The sequence below is a fragment of the Mus caroli genome, unplaced genomic scaffold (assembly GCF_978045245.1).
Source record: "Mus caroli unplaced genomic scaffold, Mus_caroli_1 scaffold_7, whole genome shotgun sequence".
Taxonomy (NCBI): Eukaryota; Metazoa; Chordata; class Mammalia; order Rodentia; family Muridae; genus Mus; species Mus caroli.
The window spans coordinates 25,066,388-25,086,733 of NW_028227262.1; the positions used below are offsets into that span (position 1 = coordinate 25,066,388).

Consider the following 20,346-nt stretch of genomic DNA (forward strand, 5'->3'; position numbering starts at 1 on the left):
TTGGCAGTGTCTTTTGCCTTACAGAAGCTTTGCAATTTTATGAGGTTGCATTTGTTGATTCTCTATCTTACAGCACCAGTCTTTGCTGTTCTCTTCAGGAATTTTTCCTCTGTGCCCATATCTTTGAGACTTTTCCCCACTTTCTCCTCAAGTTTTAGTGTCTCTGGTTTTATGTGGAGTTCTTGGATCCACTTAGACTTGAGCTTTGTACAGGATATAAGAATGGATCCATTCACATTCTTCTACATGATAACTGCCAGTTGATCCAGCACAATTTCTTAAACATGCTGCCTTTTTTCCAATGGATGTTTTTAGCTCCTTTGTCAAAAATCAAGTGACCACAGGTGTGTGGGTTCATTTTTGGGTCATCAGTTCTATTCCATTGATCTATCTGTCTGTTGCTCTACCAGTACTATGCACTTTTAATCACAATTGCTCTGTAGTACAGCTTGAGGTCAGAGGTTCTTTAAATGTCCCCCCGGAGGTTTTCTTAATGTTGAGAATAGTTTTTGCTAACCTAGGTTTTTTGTTATTTCAGATGAACGTGCAAATTGCCCTTTTTAACTCTGTGAAGAACTGAGTTGGAATTTTGATGGGGATTACACTGAATCTCTAGGTTACTGTTGGCAAGATAGCCATTTTTACTATGTTAATCCTGCCAATTCATGAGCATGGGAGATCTGTCCATCTTCTGAGATCCTCTTCAATTTCTTTCTTCAGAGACTTGAAGTTCTTATCATACTTTCACTTCCTTAGAGTCACACCAAGGTATTTTATATTATTTGTGACTATTGTAAAGGGTGTTGTTTCTCTAATTTCTTTCTCAGCCTGTTTATCCTTTGTGTAGAGAAAGGCCACTGATCTGTTTGAGTTAATTTTATATCCAGCTACTGCACTGAATCTGTTTATGAGGTTTAGGAGTTCTCTGGTGGAATTTGAAGGGTCACTTATATATACTATCATATCAATACTATCATATCATCTGCAAATAGTGATAATTTGACTTCTTCCTATCCCTTTGATCTCTTTTTGTTGTCTAATTGCTCTGGATAGGACTTCAAGTACTATATTGACTAGGTATGGAGAAAGTGGGCAGCCTTGCCTAGTCCCTGATTTTAGTGGGTTATTTCAAAATTCTCTCCATTTATTTTGATGTTGACTACTGGGTTGCTGTATATTGCTTTTATTATGTTTATGAATGGGTCTTGAATTCCTGATCTTTCCAAGACTTTTATCATGAATCTGAGTTGGATTTTGTCAAATGCTTTCTCAGCGTCTAATGAGATGATCATGTGGTCGTTGTCTTTGTTTATATAGTGGATTACGTTGGTGGATTTCCATATATTAAACCATCCCTTCATCCTTGGGATTAAGCCTACTTGATCATTATGGATGATCATTTTGATTTGTTCTTGGATTTGGTTACAGAGAATTTTATTGACTATTTTGGCATTGATATTCATAAGGGAAATTGGTCTGAAGTTCTCTATCTTTGTTGGGTCTTTATGTGGATTAGGTATCAGAGTAATTGTGGCTTCATAGAATAAATTGGGTAGAGTACCTTCTGTTTCTCTTTTGTGGAATAGTTTGAGGAGAATTGTAAATAGGTCTCTTTGAAGGTCTGATAGATCTCTACACTAAACCCACGTGGTCCTAGGCTTTTTTTCGTTGGGAGACTATTAATGTTTGCTTCTGTTTCTTCAGGGGATATGGGAGTGTTTAGATCTTTAATCTGATCCTGATTTAACTTTGGTACCTGGTATCTGTCTAGAAAAATTTCCATTTCACCTAGATTTTCCCGTTTTGTTGAGTATAGCCTTTTCTAGTAGGATCTGATGATGTTTTTTATTTCCTCAGGTTCTGTTGTTATGTCTCCCTTTTCATTCCTAATTTTGTTAATTAGGATACTGTCCCTGTGTCCTCTCGATAGTCTGGTTAAGGGTTTATCTATCTTGTTGATTTTCTCTAATAAAAAGGTCCTGGGTTGGATGATTTTCTGTATAGTTCTTTTTGTTTCCACTTGGTTGATTTCAGCCCTCAGTTTGATTATTTCCTGCTGCCTCCTCCTCTTTGGTGAATTTGCTTCCTTTTGTTCTAGAGCTTTTAGGTATGCTGTCAAGGTGCTAATATATACTCTCTAGTTTCTATTTGGGGGCACTCAGAGCTATGAGTTTTCCTCTTAGGACTGCTTTAATTGTTGTTCTGATTATTATGTGTTGGAATTAATTTCTTTTCTGGTCCAGTCTATTTGGAGTTCTGTAGGCTTCTTGTATGTTCATAGGCATCTCTTTCTTTAGGTTAGGGAAGTTTTCTTCTATAATTTTGTTGACAAGAGTTAATGGTCCTTTAAGATGAAAATCTTCATTCTCATCTTTACGTATTATCCTTAGGTTTGGTCTTCCCATTGTGCCCTGGATTTCCTGGATGTTTTGAGTTAGGATCTTTTTGCATTTTGCCTTTTCTTTGATTGCTGTGTCCATGTTTTCTATGGAATCTTCTGCATCTGAGATTCTCTCTTCCATCTCTTGTATTCTGTTGCTGATGCTTGCATCTATGGTTCCTGATTTCTTTCCTAGGATTTCTATCTCCAGAATTGTCTCACTTTTGGTTTTCTTTATTGTTTCTACTTCCATTTTTAGATCTTGGATGGTTTTGTTCTATTCTATCACGTATTTAGTTGTGTTTTCCTGTAATTCTTTAAGGGATTTTTGTGCTTCCTCTTTAAGGACTTCTACCTGTTTAGCAGTGTTCTCCTGTATTTCTTTAAGTGAGTTATTAATGCCCTTCTTAAAATCCTCTACCAGCATCATGAGATATGATTTTTAATCTGAATCTTGCTTTTCAGGTGTGTTGGGGTATCCAGGACTCGCTGTGGTGAGAGTGCTGGGTTCTGATGATGCTCAATGGTCTTGGTTTCTGTTAGGAAGATACTTAAGTTTGCCTTTGCCATCTGGTAATCTCTGGTCTTAGATGTTCTAGTCATCTCTGGCTGGAGCTTGTTCCTCCTGTGAAAATGTTAGCCTCTGTCAGCACTCCTGGAGTCCAACTCTCTCCTGATTCCCAGTGGTCACAGCACTCACTGCACACAAGCTCTCATCTGTGAAGGAAAGTGCACAGAGTTTGGAGCTCAGCTCTGCCTCCAGTATGAAGATAAAGGCCCAAAGGTACCCTGTCCATGAAGCTCTGTTGCTTCTGTGTCCCACAGGCTCTCCTTTGTGGACTGGTCTCTGAGAAACCCAGGATACAAGATGGTGCTCTTACCTGAGTCCTGGGGTCAGAGCCCACCCTGGAGGCAGAGTCTCCTCTGGCACCGAAGGTGCCCACAGGTCTGGGTCTCAGATCTACCTCCTGGGTGAAGATGAAGGCCTGAAGAGACCCTGTCCAGGAAGCTCTGTTGCTTCTGTGTCCCATGTGCTTTCCTGAGTGGACTGATCTCTGAGAGACCTGGGATACAAGATGGTGCTCTCACCTAAGTCACTGATTTACTGCCTTTCTTAAGCCTGCTTTAGGAGTTTACACATATAGTAGTCAAGAATGAAGCCATTTTCAATCTTTACCTCTGATGCATATTAAATGTCTATACCTAAAATTGTTTCAATTAACTCCAGATTCTCTTCATGATAGAATTTGGGACTTTTGTCATTTTCCTATTAGAAGTGAAATTTCGTCTATTTCTAGATTAGTCTACTGGTATATATGCATACAGATTATGTAGAATTTCAATTTATAAGTATTATCATAGTAAGAAATATTAGTTTGTCAGTACCCACCAAATTATTTTCTAAATTACATTTGAATAATTGGGGCCTCAATACAGTATCTAAAGGATGTAATCTGTACAAATTACTTAGTCATTGTTACAGTTAACTTTTATCACATTGTCATTATGAAATGGTATTACATTTTGTTTCAATTTACACTGACATGGTGAATAATCAGTTTGCAATTTATACTTTTTAGGAAATTTTCCAGTTGCACAAAGATATAAAGTTTTTTTTTTCTATCCCATGTAGGATTTTCTTGGCTTCCTTAATATCTAGAATAATGTTCTCTTTTCATGGCTGTCCTCTGGCTTCATCATGGACCATTCTGTTTTCCTTGGTCTCTATCTCCTAAGCAGAAATAGTATTATTCAGTTCTTAATGTGTCTTAAATTCTACTTTCTGTTTCATTTGAGTTACAGAAGATATTTTATGTTATTTGTGGCTATTGTAAAGGCTTATATAAAGGATACAAATTACTGATTTTTTGAAGTTAACTTTGTTTCCAGCCACTTTGCTGGAGCTGTTTATCAGCTGTATCAGTTCTCTCAGAGAATATTTGGAGTCCCTATTTTATACTATTCCATCTCATATGCAAATATAGTTTGACTTCTTTTACAATTTTTATCACATTGTTGATTGTCTTATCACAGTTTACATTGGATTTCCCAGATTAAGTTTTATATAATATATCAACAAAGGTAATTATATATCTTCTTTTACAATTGCTATGCTTCTAGGTATTTTCTTTCTTTATCATAAATGTCTTCAATCCTAGCACTTGGGTGGCAGAGTCAGGCAGGTCTCTGTGAGTTTAAATTCAGCCTGGTCTACACTGTAAGTTCCAGGCTAGCCAAAGGTACTCATTACGTCAATACATTGTCTCAAAAAGTACATTGATGAGCATTCAGGCAGGCAGTCTCCACACTGCGATTTTCTGCCATACAGCAGGGCATAAACTGAGTAAAAACTATATGAAAATTTGGGTGGTGCCCCAATTATGCAGTGTCTCACATTCATCTTTGGCTGTCCAAAAACTCAGTATGTAGACCAGGCTGGCCACAAACTCATAGAGATCCACATACCTCTTCTTTTCAAGTGCTGGGGTTAAATGTGTGTAGTACCATGCCTTGATTTTTTTTTTAGTAGTCTTAATTTTTATTCTCTCTCTCTCTCTCTCTCTCTCTCTCTCTCTCTCTCTCTCTCTCTCTCTCTCTCTCTGTGTGTGTGTGCATGTGTATGTGTTTGTTTTGCCTGTCCCTATGTCTAGTTTACACAAAGGGGAGAAGAAAGTGTCAGATTCTCAGTGTAGCCGACCATCAGCTTTATAGTTGAGCAGTTTTCACCTGAAAGGAGGTCTGGAAATGAAAGGACAGTGGAGGAGAGAAGATGAAGACAAGACGAGATTCTGTTCAAGGCTCGAAGTTTAATATTCAGCACAGCATATATAAAGGGAAAAAAAACACAAAACCCATTCCCAGAACAGTAATGTGGGTTAACAACAGCACAGCAGCCAATCCGATAAGCTTCCATTTCTTGCCAGCTCATTATTTCCAGTACATCAAAGCTCAGAGCTGCAGCCAAGGCAGATGTATCTGTTCAAGCAGATAAAGCCTATCATTCAAGGTCCGTTTAGCCTGCCTATCACTGTAAATACTCAAGATCTTCTTAGCCATGATCTGTTTAGCCTGCCTGGTAAATATTAAAGGTCTACTCAGCCTGTACAAGCTTGGGAGGCCACAGTTCCCCCCTTTTTATTTTTAAATGACAGTACTAGCTTCTGGACAAGGACACAAGGTTTTCTTGTTTTCCATAATACCTGCTAGGGCAAATATTGGCCAGGAGATTGTGCCTGTCTTAGGTTGGGTTACCCATGTAAGCTCTTACCCATCATTGACTAACTGGCCCTCTATAGCACAATCTTTCTCAGTGAGACTAAAGCCATGAAAAGTGTATCAAAGCTAAGTATGTACTTAATGCATTTCTTCATAGTGATTAATAACTGCCATGGTAAATAGCTGAACTTGCTGAAAGCAATCATGTATAAAGGCAACCAATCTATTTAAGATCCAAAGGTCCAAAGGTTAAAATAGCAAAATACTGGTCAAGAGTCTAAATAAAGTTGAAATCAAAGTTGTCAACTATGAGGAAGTAGTGAACCAAGATTCAAACCATTCTTGATTCTGTTCCCCGTCTCTCTTCATTTTCCCTAACTTTGGCCATAGAGTCCTTAACTACTCCTGAATGATCAATATAAAAGCAATACACTTCATTTAGAGCTGCACATAATCCTTCTGAGTATGCAATGCCATAGAAACATTTCTGAATAAATCATATACAAAATGAACTGTTTGAACACTTTGGGATAGGGCAGTAACAGCTGTAGTAGCAGTGGCTACTAAAGTAATCAAAGATACTCACCTACTATAATTAAAACAATCATGCATTTAGGCCTGGCTAATGCCTTTGTTAACTCTTCAATTACCTATAAACCCTTGTCATCAAACCAATCTTCAGTAATATTTATAGGAACCATCACAAAAATCAGTTTGTTGGGAAATCATTACAGACTGCTTAGAAGAGGCTTTTAATACACAATTTGTCAAATTATAGTCAACACAAGACAAATCAAAATTATTATTTTCAGAATGTAGAATAATGCTAATATTTCCTACTAATAGGACATAAGGCATGTAAACACATGCTGCAATAGGCCCTTCCATCCCACCTGGACTTGATCTTTCAGGCTGAGCAATCACATCATCTATGGCAGCACACAACTTCCATACATATCCTTGATGATAACCTGTGTGAGTCCACCAGAGTCCAGCAGACAATGCTGATGAGGGAAGGATAGATGGAGATGGAGAGCCTGTAGCATAAGTAGTCATACTAGCCATTTCTCTATATTCTGACCAGTCCAAAATCTTGAGGTAAGTCCCATGAGGCCGAGAAAGCACAGGTTTATTCTTCAGACAACTTTTCCAGGGAATTGTGATATTTGTGCATTCCCTCATCACACAATGCAGAAAATGCTGTGTTGCCTGGTTATTTCGAAGCCTCTAGGCCAGTGGGTAAAGTTACTCCACTGCTATTTAAAACATCTTTTCATGAGTCAAAACCTTTTCCTTGCAATGTAGTAGGAGATACTCTCAGACCTCCAGTAGCATTCCACTTTGAAAAGCATGTGGAGACACCAGTTCTTGACCCTTGATAATTAATTTCTCTACTGATAGTGAAATTTCCTCCATCAGGCACAGCCATCAACTTAGTGTTGCTTACCATTACTACAACTTCTGGGCCTTCCCATACAACTGGGTGTAAAAGGGATGGATCAGGGACATAGGCCCAATACAGTTTCCCTATCATCTTTGTCAGGGCAGTCTCTAAGCTCATGATCAGCATCATTATTTGTCCAGCATCAGCATGTCCCATTAACCACTCTGGCAGCTAGCACACTCCTTCAGCATCCTACAGAAAAAAACCCACAAACATACTCTCTTCCCCATACTCAGAGAGTTCCCTGACATCCAAATTTTACAATTTTAAAATTAAAAGCATGATTTAAATAATTTTGTGGTATACAGGGATATAATTCCCCCTTTTTTATTTTTTGAAGATATTGTTTTAAGGTTCCATGGGCCTGTTCCACAATACCTTGTCCTTGAGGATAATAAGGAATCCTAGTAATATGACTAATATTAAATTGTTAGCAAAACATCTCAAATGCCTAACTACAATAGCCAGTTCCATTATCTGTTTTAATCTGATTTTGAATACTCAGTATAGGAAAACTATGTAGGCAATGACTAATTTCATTTTTAGATGCTTTTCTTGTTAATGCAGTTGCAACTAGAAAGTCTGAGAAGGTATCAATAGACATTTTTTAATTTTTCAAAATCAGAAATATGAGTAACATCCATTTGCCATAATTGATTAGGAATGAGTCCTCAAGGACTAACACTATTATGTGGTACAGGAAGAAAGTGAGGAAACTGAGGACAAGTCTTTACAATTTGACATGCACATCCTCTAGAAATACCGAATTGTTGTCTTAAGCCATTACTATTTTGATGATGTAAAGAATGAGGTTGTTTGACTATTTGTTTCTGTGTAAGGCCTATAATCTACCTGGTATGCAAACCTGCTGTGGCATAGCCCTCATTAAGGGGTCTGGGCAATCCAGTATGAGCTCTTAAATGTTCTATAAAGTAAGAAACAGTACATTCTTTTAAATGAAGCTGTATTTGCATAAATATTGCAAATTTTGAGAATTAGCAATATCTAAAAAAGGAAACAATTTCAAGCAATTGTAAACCATGAGCTGTATTTTGGCTATCAGTATACAAATCAAAAGCTTGATTTTTCAACATATCAAAAACAGTAGCTACAGCACATCATTCAATCATTTGTGAAGCAGGGGGGAAACTCGATATAATAAACATGTGATTCAATTATATATGCTTCCTTCCCATTAGATAAGCTATCTGTGAATACAGTGATCGCATTCTATATGGGCTGCATTGTTGCGCTCACCTTGTCCAGCAAGAAAAGACGCAACACGGTTGGATTCTTCTCAACACCTTTCTTTATTTCAGGAACACCTCCATGCTACTCGGGAACTCCAGAAACCCCTGGAGGACTGCCTATATCCACCCCAGCACTGGGGAGAGCTGACAAATCCTCCTGGGATTTCTCAGTCTGTCGGCCCCTTTGATATGTAACACCCGCTCGGGAGGGGTTGGCGCCAGATTCGGGCTGGCGCCTGCTCAATGGCGTTGTTTACAGCACCGGTGTACTGGAGGTCGGCGCCATCTTTTGGGCGTGCGGCTGCCTACACTGCATGTGGAAATTTACAGGAAATACAAAAGTATGCACACAGACAATTCTAATAACTTGTCTTTTGGATAATGATTGCTAAATTTGCCAAGAGGTTTGCATATGCAATAGGCAAAATATCAATATTCTATAATACCCAATTTAATTGCTCTTTGAAATAAGGAATAAATCAAGTTCTTTTCCAAAAATACTTTCATAATTCTATCCTGTCATTCTGTGTTAACATAAAAACAGCTGGTCCAAAAATGGTCTCTTTTGCCAAAGAACTGCTGTGAAACAGACAACAATTGATCATAGTCCACATAATGTATCTGTTGTTAACTAATAGCTCCCTCTACTTTCTGTAAAGCTATTCGTCCCCCATCAGTTAATTGTCCAGGGGAATTAGAATTTGCACTCCACTTGGGAAATATCAAACAGAGATTTAAGGTCTCCTGTGAAGGTGAGGTCTTAGCCAACTAACATTTCCTAACAGCCTTTGAAAATCATTTAAAGTAAGTAAACTATCTTTTCTTATTTGGGTTTTCTGTGCCACAATTTGTTTGGATATAACTGATGTCCCAAATAATGAAAATGATACTTTGAATCTTTTCTGGGAACAACAACTAACCCCCAAGATTTTAGCGCTTGTTGTATAAGAGCAAAGGATTGTGGTAAAACGCCTTCAGAGGGATCAGCTAATAAAATATGCATATGAGTAATATACACCAGAGGGATCAAAGTCCTAACCTCTTGTATTGAAGAGAATTTTTTTTGACATAATGTAGGGATATTGGAATTTCTTGAGGCAAAATTTTCCAGTGATATCACTTAATGGATATCTTAAAATTACCTTAAAATTACAATTAAAATTTACACACTAGATGCAAACCATTTACAATCATGAAGATGCAAAGGAATAGTATAAAAACAATCTTTTAAATCTATAATAATTTTATACCTATATTTTGGAATGGCAGCTGGAGTAGTAGTGCCCCCATAAGTTCCTATTTCATTAACCTTTCATTAATCTTGTAATAATCTCCATTGTCTGATTTTTTTAAAATATGGGTGAGTTAAAAGTCTTGACCTTGTGATCAAATTGTAGACTGCAGATAATGAAACATTGGCAACTTAACTATATTTTAAAGTTTCTTTTGCAATATCGGAACATAACCATAATTTTGGAAAGCAAAACCCAATTTTAAACAGTGTAAACAATCCATTAACTCTAAACTCAATAACAAGTGCATTACATTCACCTTACAAAGTATGGCTGTCCATTCTTGTATATGAATGCAAGACAGAGTAGCTTTTAACACCTCACTAAGGAAACATTGTTTAAATATTATCTTTTATAAATGTAGTTTTTAGGATAAGAATTACATAAAATATTATCTGAATTTAGAAGTCTCTTTAGCGACCTGTCTTCTTGGTTTGGCTCATGCCACTTGTTGTTGTTTAGAATGACTCTAACCCTGAGTTACCAGTTTTAAGCTAACTATCTGTTACCAGTGCTACAAATTTTTAGTCATATTCAATAATTGACAAGCCAATATACTATAACCAATACATGCAGAACATATTTATACTTTTAAAACCAGTCAGGAACAAAAATAAAGTGGTTACATTTATCTTATATATTAGACCAGACAAACTTTTCTTACTTTTTCTCGCTGTAATTTCAAGAGAGGATCACCTTGTCACCTGCTGAACTCAATAAACACAATCACAGGGATTTTTCTAGGAAAAAGAACAAAACAACAACAACAACAACAACAAAACCCAGCCATCAGCTCCCTTACCAAAGATGCTAAGAAACTGCTGGCTCCTTTAAGACCTGATTGTGCAGACAATCAGCTCCAAGCAGAGCTTCTCCAGCTGTGCTTGACTTCCAGCTAAAGTGCAGGGTAAATTATCAGTTTTTGTTGTGCAAATTGAAACTGCCTTGTGAACAAGTCAAAACTAAATCAAGGGGTAGACAACCAGCAGATAAAGTTTTAACCATTTTTTTCCTTTGGGACATGAAAGACAGAACAACAATCATTCAAACAACGAAACAAAAACAGACATAAATTGACAGACATGGAGAGATTGGCACACCAAGGACGAGAGAGAGAGAGAGAGAGAGAGAGAGAGAGAGAGAGAGAGAGAGAGAGAGAGAGAGAGAGAGAGAGAGAGAGAGAGAGGTAGAAGAAGAAAAATGAGGGGGAGGGGGAGGGGGAGGGGGAGGAGCAGGAGCAGGAGCAGGAGCAGGAGCAGGAGCAGGAGCAGGAGCAGGAGCAGGAGCAGGAGCAGGAGCATGAGCAGGAGGGGAGGGGAGGAGAGAGGAACTAAATGCCCCAAAGGGACCCAGATATGCTACCCATGAGAACCAGCAGAAACAGAACTAAGGAGTTCTACAGTAAGAGACAAAGAGGAAACAGGATGTCAGGATGTCTCCCAATTTCCTCCTATCAGTAGGAGAGCTCTGACACAGCTTATATTCATGTTCTTTCTCTTTTGCCAAAGTGTCCCAGACAGGAGACAACTGCTTTTCTGAAACCCATTCTCTCTCTCCTGTTCAAGGTCTAACTCTTCATCCCCTTGTTCTTCTGGAAATTCTGCTAGAGAAGGGAGAGGAGGCACAGTGGTAGCCACCAACAGTTGCTCCCCAGAGCCCTGAATTTTAAACTTCTCCAACTTTCTCCTAGGTAGCCTTATCTACAGTTCCTTCTTCTGGGAACCAATGCCAACATGAATCTACTTGAACTCAAAAATTTTCTAATGTCTGTTTTTTTTTTCTTTGCTTTGTTTTGCCTTTTTTTTTTTTGTTTTGTTTTGTTTTGTTTTTCTTTTAAATAAAAAACCCACTCATCTCTACTGAAGCAGCCTTTTTAGGCTTCTTTTTTTTTTCTTTTTCCATTTATTTATTTATTAGATATTTTCTTTATATACATTTCAAATGCTATCCCAAAAGTTCCCTATACTCCCCCCACCCCACCCTGCTCCCCTACCCACCCACTCCCACTTCTTGGTCCTGGCATTCTCCTGTACTGGGGCCTCTCTTCCCAGTGATGGCCGACTAGGCCATCTTCTGCTACATATGCAGCTAGAGATACGAGCTCTGGGGGTACTGGTTAGTTCATATTGTTGTTCCACCTATAGGGTTGCAGATACCTTCAGCTCCTTGGGTGCTTTCTCTAGCTTCTCCATTGGGGGCCCTGTGTTCCATCTTATAGATGACTGTGAGCATCCACTTCTGTATTTGCCAGGCACTGGCATAGCCTCATATGAGACAAGCTATATCAGGGTCCTTTCAACAAAATCTTGCTGGCATATGCACTAGTGTCTGGGTTTGGTGGCTGATCATGGGATGGATCCCCAGGTGGGGTAGTCTCTGGATAGTCCATCCTTTCGTCTTATCTCCAAACTTTGTCTCTGTAACTCCTTTCATGGGTATTTTGTTTCCTATTCTAAGGAGGAATGAAGTATCCACCCATTGGTCTTCCCTTTTCTTGTGTTTTGCAAATTGTATCTTGGGGGTTCTATGTTTCTGGGCTAATATCCACTTATCAGTGAGTGCATATCTAATGACTTCTTTTGCGATTGGGTTACCTCATTAAGGCTTCATACAAAGGCATTCTTTCTATTCCCCTGCCCCATCGTCCTGTGACTACCCCAGGTGATGTGGCATTGGGTAAGCCTCATCCCAGCCTAATTATTTCCCTGAATACAATCCCTACAAAAGCAAGCAAATATGATGCCTCAGAAAAAAAGATTTGTCAGACTACAAGAAAGAGAATAATCCATAAAGTTGCCTACCTGTACACGGAATTTTCTTTCCCTTTGTTCCATGGAGTGTTCCACCCCCAGCGGGTCCTCAGTTATCAGGATCCCTGTTCAGGCTCCACCTGTAGCCAGCCAGTGGTTTTACAGTAGAGCAGGGTTCACCTGAGAGGAAGGCTGGAAATGAAAGTGGGGGTGGGGTGGGAGGGGGATGAGAGAAGATGAAGCCAAGACAAGGTTGTGATCAAGGCTCAAATTTTAATATTCAGCACAGCATATATAAAGGGAAAACCCACAAAACCTGTCCCCAGAACAATAATGCGGGGTTACAACAGCACAACAGCCAGTCTGGTAAGTTTCCATGTCTTGCCAGCTCATTATTTCCAGTACATCAAAGCTCCCAGCTACAGCCAAGGCAGGTGTCTCTCTTCAAGCAGATAAAGCCTATTGTTCAAGGTCTGTTTAGCCTGCCTAACATGGCAAAAATTCAAGGTCTACTTGGCCTATACAGGCTGGGAAGGCCACATCCAGGAACTGGAATAAATGAAGTCAAGTACAGAAAACCCATAATCATCTAATTAGATGAAAAAGAGGTTCTGATAAGATCTAACACTCCTTCAAGGTAAAAGCTCTGAAGACACTCAAAAGAGAAGGAAAAGTTGCCCACAAAATAATGGCTAAGGAAAACAAATGCAGAGCTAATCAGCTGTAGATCATGCTGAATGGGAGGCGCTTTAAGCATTTCTCATAAAACCAGGAATAATAACAATAAAAATGTCTGTTTCTCTATTCCCAATGAATATATAGAGCTTTATGAATTAAACAAGAAAAAGAAATCAAAAGAATACAAACATGTAAGGAAGAGGCCAGCATGTCCTTATTTGCAGATGACTTTATTCTCTAAGTGTCAGATCCTAACATTCCACCCCATTCAGATTTTCTAAAATGTCCAGCTAATATAATATTTAAAAATTGATATCCTCTATCACCAATAACACATAGACTGAAAAATAAATCAGGAAAACATTCCTAAAAAAAAAATTCCTAAAAACACATATCTTGGATTGAATCTAACCAAGAAAGTGAAAGACTTAACTAAAAAAATACTTTAAAGCACTGAAAAAAAAGAAAGAAAGAAAGAAAGAAAGAAAGAAAGAAAGAAAGAAAGAAAGAAAAGAGGGCACCAGAATATGGAAGGACCTCTGTCTTAATCAGGGTTTCTATTCCTGCACAAACATCATGACCAAGAAGCAGTTGGGGAGGAAAGGGTTTATTCAGGTTACACTATCCACATTGCTGTTGATGACCAAAGATACAGGACTGGAACTCAAGCAGTTCAGGGAGCAGGCGCTGATGCAGAGGCCATGGAGGGATGTTCTTTACTGGCTTGCTTCCCTTGGCTTGCTTCCCCTGGCTTGCTCAGACTGCTCACTTATAGAACCCAAGACTACCAGCCCAGAGATGGTCCTACCCACAAGGGGCCCTCTCATCCTTGGTCACTAATTGAGAAAATGCCTTACAACTGGATCTCTTGGAGGCATTTCCCCAACTGACACTCCTTTCTTCGTGATAACTCCAGCCTGTGTCAAATTGACACACAAAACCAGCCAGTTGAGACCTCTTATACTCATGTATTGGAGGAAATACTATTGTAAAACCAATTATTATGCCAAAAGTAATCTACAGGAGCAGTGTAACCCAATACAAATTCTGGTGGCATCCTTCTCATTGTTAGAATAAGCAAAATTAAAATAAAAGTAATATTAAAATTTAGGTATTAGTATTGAATATAATTTATTATTTTGGTAAATGTAAGACCTACACTGTGAAAGTAGAGTCAAATCCAGCCTGGGAAAGATTTGTTCAGTATGGAGAATGTACTATATGAAAATGTTTTAAAAAGATAGAAGATGCAGTGTTCCCTGTCTAATTCAGAGTTAAGGAGCAATGGAAATATAGAGCATATGTGCCTTGTATTTGAACTCCAACTGAAATTCATAAGGCTTCCCATTAATATGGATGATGAATTCTGAAAATACCAGGTCATATTTTTCCAAATACTTTTATTGGGAATCAATATAGAACTGTATTAAGAAAGTTAAAGACTAAAGTGATTCATAGTGATAATCATATGCTCTTTCTCTCAATATAGGTAGAATTTAAGAGATGTTAGTCATTGAATAATACTATTTATTGTTACATCCTGTGAGGTAGTAGATACAGACACTGTCCCAAAAAATGTTCAAGGATGAAGCCAGAGAATAACCATGAAAAGATAACATTGGTTTAGATATTGAGGAGGACCAGAAAATCCTAGATGAGATGAAAACAGAAAAATATTTTTTAAATTGTGTATTTATTTCATTTACATTTCCAATGCTATCCCAAAAGTCCCCCACACGCTGCCCCACCCACTCCCCCACACACCCACTCCCACTTTTTGGCCCTGTCGTTCCCCTGTACTGAGGCATATTAAGTTTGCACGACCAATGGGCCTCTCTTTCCACTGATGGCCGACTAGGCCATCTTCTGATTCATATGCAGCTAGAGACATGAGCTCGGGGGTGGGGGGTATTGGTTAGTACATATTGTTGTTCCACCTATAGGATTGCGGATCCCTTTAGCTCCTTGGGTACTTTCTCTAGCTCCTCCATTGGGGGCACTGAAATCTATCTGATAGCTGACTGTGAGCATCCACTTCTGTGTTTGCTAGGCCCCTGCATAGTCTCACAAGAGACAGCTATATCTGGGTCCTTTCAGCAAAATCTTGCTAGTGAATGCAATGGTGTCACTGTTTGGAGGCTGATTATGGGATGGATCCCCAGATATGGCAGTCTCTAGATGGTCCATCCTTTCGTCTCAGCTCCAAACTTTGTCTCTGTAACTCCTTCCATGGGTGTTTTGTTCCCAATTCTAAGAAGGGGCAAAGTGTCCACACTTTGGAAATTAAACAGGGACACAGTGAAACTAACAGAAGTTATGAATACAAATAGATCTAACAGATATCTACAGAACATTTTATCCTAAAACAAAAGTATATACCTTCTTCTCAGCACCTCATGGTACCTTCACCAAAATTGACCACATAATTGGTCACAAAACAAGCCTCAACATGTACAAAAATATTGAAATTGTCCCATGCATCCTATCAGATCACCATGGATTAAGGCTGATCTTCAATAACAAAATAAATAGTAGAAAGCCAACATTCACGTGGAAACGGAACAATACTCTTCTCAATAATACCTTGGTTAAGGAAGGAATAAAGAAAGAAATTAAGGACTTTTTGGAATTTAATTAAAATGAAACCACAACATACCCAAACTTATGGGACATAATGAAAGCATTTCTAAGAGGAAAACTTATCCCGAGCTTTTGTTCCCGCCGGCAAGAACACACTCGGGACAACCGGAATCTTCTGCGGCAAAAGCTTGATTGCTTCTTCAGGAGGGAAGACCCAGACCCCGGAAAATGGGGTCACTTATCTAGCCCTCAGCCATGGCGTTACAGCACCTGATGTGGCATGTCAGCTCCTGATTCGTTGCTCACCCTTCACCCCACTACTACGTCCCGAGATAGGCAGTGACTAAGCGTGAGTTCACTCTCGAACTTGCGCAGAAGGTCAAAAGCGGGCCACCGACACACCGATTCCGAGAACAACCACAGAATGTTCCAGCCCTAAGTCATCGCTGATGTCCTGACCACACCCTGTAACCACCAAGTTCCTGCTTCCTGGTGTAGCTGCCAAAAGAAAGAATTTCTATTGCCCCCCCATAAGTACTTCTCCTTTTGCTTGTATTGCCCCACCCCTCCCAGTGATAAGTACCTGTACTTCCCCTTTTGCTTGTGCATTTAAGCCTTTCTAAAAACATTGGGGTCTTAATGCAATCCAGAACGTTTCCATGTCCTTATTCACACAAGACCCTTGTCTCTCTCTAACCCCCCCCCCCAATTTGGTTCTTAGGAGAAGGTCCTCTCGCAACCCTTGAATAACTGGACCTGCTGGATGGGTTAATTAACAAAATCAGAAATGAAAAGGGAGACATAACAACAGATCCTGAAGAAATCCAAAACACCATCAGATCCTCCTACAAAAGGCTATACTCAACAAAACTGGAGAACCTGGATGAAATGGACAAGTTTCTAGACAGATACCAGGTACCAAAGTTAAATCAAGATCAGGTTAATGATCTACACAGTCCTATATCACCTAAAGAAATAGAAGCAGTCATTAATAGTCTCCCAGCCCAAAAAAGCCCAGGACCAGATGAGTTTAGTGAAGAGTTCTATCAGACCTTCAAAGAAGATCTAATCCCAGTTCGTCATAAACTATTCCACAATATACAAACAGAAGGTACTCTACCCAACTCATTCTATGAAGCCACAATTACTCTGATACCTAAACCACAAAAGACCCAACAAAGATAGAGAACTTCAGACTTATTTCCCTTATGAATATTGATGCAAAAATCCTTAAAAAAGTTCTCACTAACTGAATCCAAGAACACATCAAAACAATCATCCATCCTGGCCAAGTAGGTTTGATCCCAGGGATGCAGGGATGGTTCAATATATGGAAATCCATCAACGTAATCCAGTATTTAAACAAACTCAAAGACAAAAACCACATGATCATCTCAATTGTTGCAGAGAAAGCATTTGACAAAATCCAACACCCATTCATGATAAAAGTCTTGGAAAGATCAGGAATGACCTGTCCAGCAGGTCCAGTTATTCGAGGGTCTCAAGGGGACCTTCTAAGAACCAAATGGGGGGTAGAGAGAGACGAGGGTCTTGTGCGAATAATGACACGGAAACGTTCTGAATTGCATCAGGACCCCAATGTATTAGCCAGGCCTGAGATTTAAATGCACAAGCAAAAGGGGAAGTGCCTTTTAGCAGGAGGAATGGGACAGAGGAAAAAGAGGAAGTACTTCTCAGCAGGAGGGATGGGGCAGCAGAAATTTTTCTTTTGGTGACTACACGGGGAAGCAGGAACTTGGTGGTATCAGGGTACATCTTGAGGTCAGGAAATCCAGCGCTGACTTAGGGCTGGAACAATCTGTGGTTCATCTCAGAACAGTGCGTCGGTGGCCCGCTTTTGACCCCCTTTTCTTCTCAGGGGGGAGAGGCCCAATTCAGAGATCAGGACAATTGTGTTGTCTTAATGGCTCCCAACACAGGAATTCAAGGCCCATACCAAAACATGATAAAAGCAATCTACAGCAAACCAGTAGCCAACATCAAAGTAAATGGTAAGAAGCTGGAAGCAATCTCACTAAAATCAGGGACTAGACAAGGCTGCCGACTTTCTCCCTACCTATTCAACATAGTACTTGAAGTCCTAGCCAGAGCAATTCGACAACAAAAGGAGATCACGGGGATACAAATTGGAAAGGAAGAAGTCAAAATATCACATTTTGTAGATGATATGATACTATATATGTGACCCTAAATATTGCACCAGAGAACTCCTAAGCCTGATAAACAGCTTCAATAAAGTAGCTGGATATAAAATTAACTCGGACAAGTCAATGGCCTTTTTCTACACAAAGGATAAACAGGCTGAGAAAGAAATTTGGGAAACAACACCCTTCTCAATAGTCACAAATAATATAAAATATCTTGGCATGACTCTAACTAAGGAAGTGAAAGATCTGTATGATAAGAACTTCAAGTCTCTGAAGAAAGAAATTAAAGAAGATCTCAGAAGATGGAAAGATCTTCCATGCTCATGGATTGGCAGGATCAATATAGTAAAAATGGCTATCTTGCCAAAAGCAATCTACAGAGTCAATGCAATTCCCATCAAAATTTCAACTCAATTCTTCAATGAATTAGAAAGGGCAATCTACAAATTCATCTGGAATCATAAAAAACCTAGGATAGCAAAAACTCTTCTCAATGATAAATGAACCTCTGTTGGAATCACCATGCCTGACCTAAAGCTGTATTACAGGGCAATTGTGATAAAAACTGCATGGTACTGGTATATCAACAGACAAATAGACCAATGGAATAGAATTGAAGACTCAGAAATGAACCCACACACCTATGGTCACTTGATCTTTGACAAGGGAGCTAAAACCATCCAGTGGAAAAAAGACAGCATTTTCAATAAATGGTGCTGGCACAATTGGCAGTTATCATGTAGAAGAATTGATACATTCCTATCTCCTTGTACTAAGGTCAAATCTAAGTGGATTAAGGAACTCCATATAAAAGCAGAGATACTGAAACTTATAGAGGAGAAAGTAGGGAAAAGCCTCGAAGATATGGGTACAGGGGAAAAATTCCTGAATAGAACAGCAATGGCTTGTGCTGTAAGATCGAGAATCGATAAATGGGACCTCATAAAGTTGCAAAGCTTCTGCAAGGCAAAAGACACCGTCAATAAGACAAAAAGACCACCAACAGATTGGGAAAGGATCTTTACCTATCCTAAATCAGATAGGGGATTAATATCCAATACATATAAAGAACTCAAGAAGGTGGAATCCAGAAAATCAAATAACCCCATTAAAAATGGGGCTCAGAGCTGAACAAAGAATTCTCACCTGAGGATTACCGAATGGCAGAGAAGCACCTGAAAAAATGTTCAACATCCTTAATCATCAGGGAAATGCAAATCAAAATAACCCTGAGATTCCACCTCACACCAGTCAGAATGGCTAAGATCAAAAAAAAAAAAAAAAAAAAATTCAGGTGACATCAGATGCTGGTGAGGATGTATAGAAAGAGGAACACTCCTCCATTGTTTGTGCAAGCTTGTACAACCACTCTGGAAATCAGTCTGGTGGTTCCTCAGAAAATTGGACACAGTACCACTGGAGGATCCTGGATCCTGCAATATCTCTCCTGGGCATAGATCCAGAAGATGTTCCAACCGGTTAGAAAGACACATGCTCCACTATGCTCATAGCAGCCTTATTTATAATAGCCAGAAGCTGGAAAGTACCCAGATGCCCCTCAACAGAGGAATGGATACAGAAAATGTGGTACATTTACACAATGGAGTACTACTCAGCTATTAAAAAGAATGAATTTATGAAATTCATAGCCAAATGGATGGACCTGGAGGGCATCATCCTGAGTGAGGTAACACAATCACAAAGGAACTCACACAATATGTACTCACTGATAAGTGGATATTAGCCCAGAAACTTAGACTACCCAAGATATAAGATACAATTTGCTAAATGCATAAAACTCAAGAAAAATATTTTTATATCATTGTGCAACAGCAGAATTTTCTAAAAAGCATATATTGTATTCTGATTATTCATCATGTCACTGTAAGTTAAAACAAAATGAAATATCATTTTATAATTGCAATGAGATAAAAGTTAAATGGAACAACAACTAAGTAATTTGTACAAATTGCATCTTTTAGATATTGTATTGAGGCCCCAATCATACAAATATAATTTAGAAAATAATTTGGTAGGTACTGACACATTAGTATTTCTCACTACAACAATGATTATACAGTGAAATTCTACATAATCTGTATGTTATATACCAGTAGACTAATCTAGAAATAGAAGAAACTTCACTTGCAATAGGAAAATGATAAAAGTTCCAATTTCTAACTTGAAGAGAATCTGGTGCTCACTGAAATAATTTTATATACAGAGATTTTATATTTATAAGTGGATAAGACTGAATATAGCTACTATATAGACTACTACATGTGTAAACTCCTAAAGCAGGCTTAAGAAAGGTAGTGAGTCAGAGAATTCATAAAGCATGCCATATTTGCATGAGACTGAAAACTGGCAATTTTATAATGTATAACTTAAGAATGGACATAAATATTTAAGACAGAGCAAAGAAAAAAAAAAGAGAAAAAAAAAAGAAAAAAAAAAAAAAAAGACAGAGCAAAGAATTCAACACAAAGCTTACAATGAGGCTTCCCTCTGGAGAACTGGTGTGAAGGGAACATGCTTGAAGAAGGTTCACAGGTAGATTCAACAATTCTAATATTTCATTTTTTTTG

At 38.7% G+C, this 20,346-nt stretch overlaps 1 pseudogene; it reads left to right on the forward strand.

Annotated features, from left to right (window-relative positions):
* The window catches only part of LOC110295785 (vomeronasal type-2 receptor 26-like), a 247,717-nt pseudogene that overhangs the window by 19,093 nt on the left and 208,278 nt on the right, over positions 1 to 20,346 (forward strand).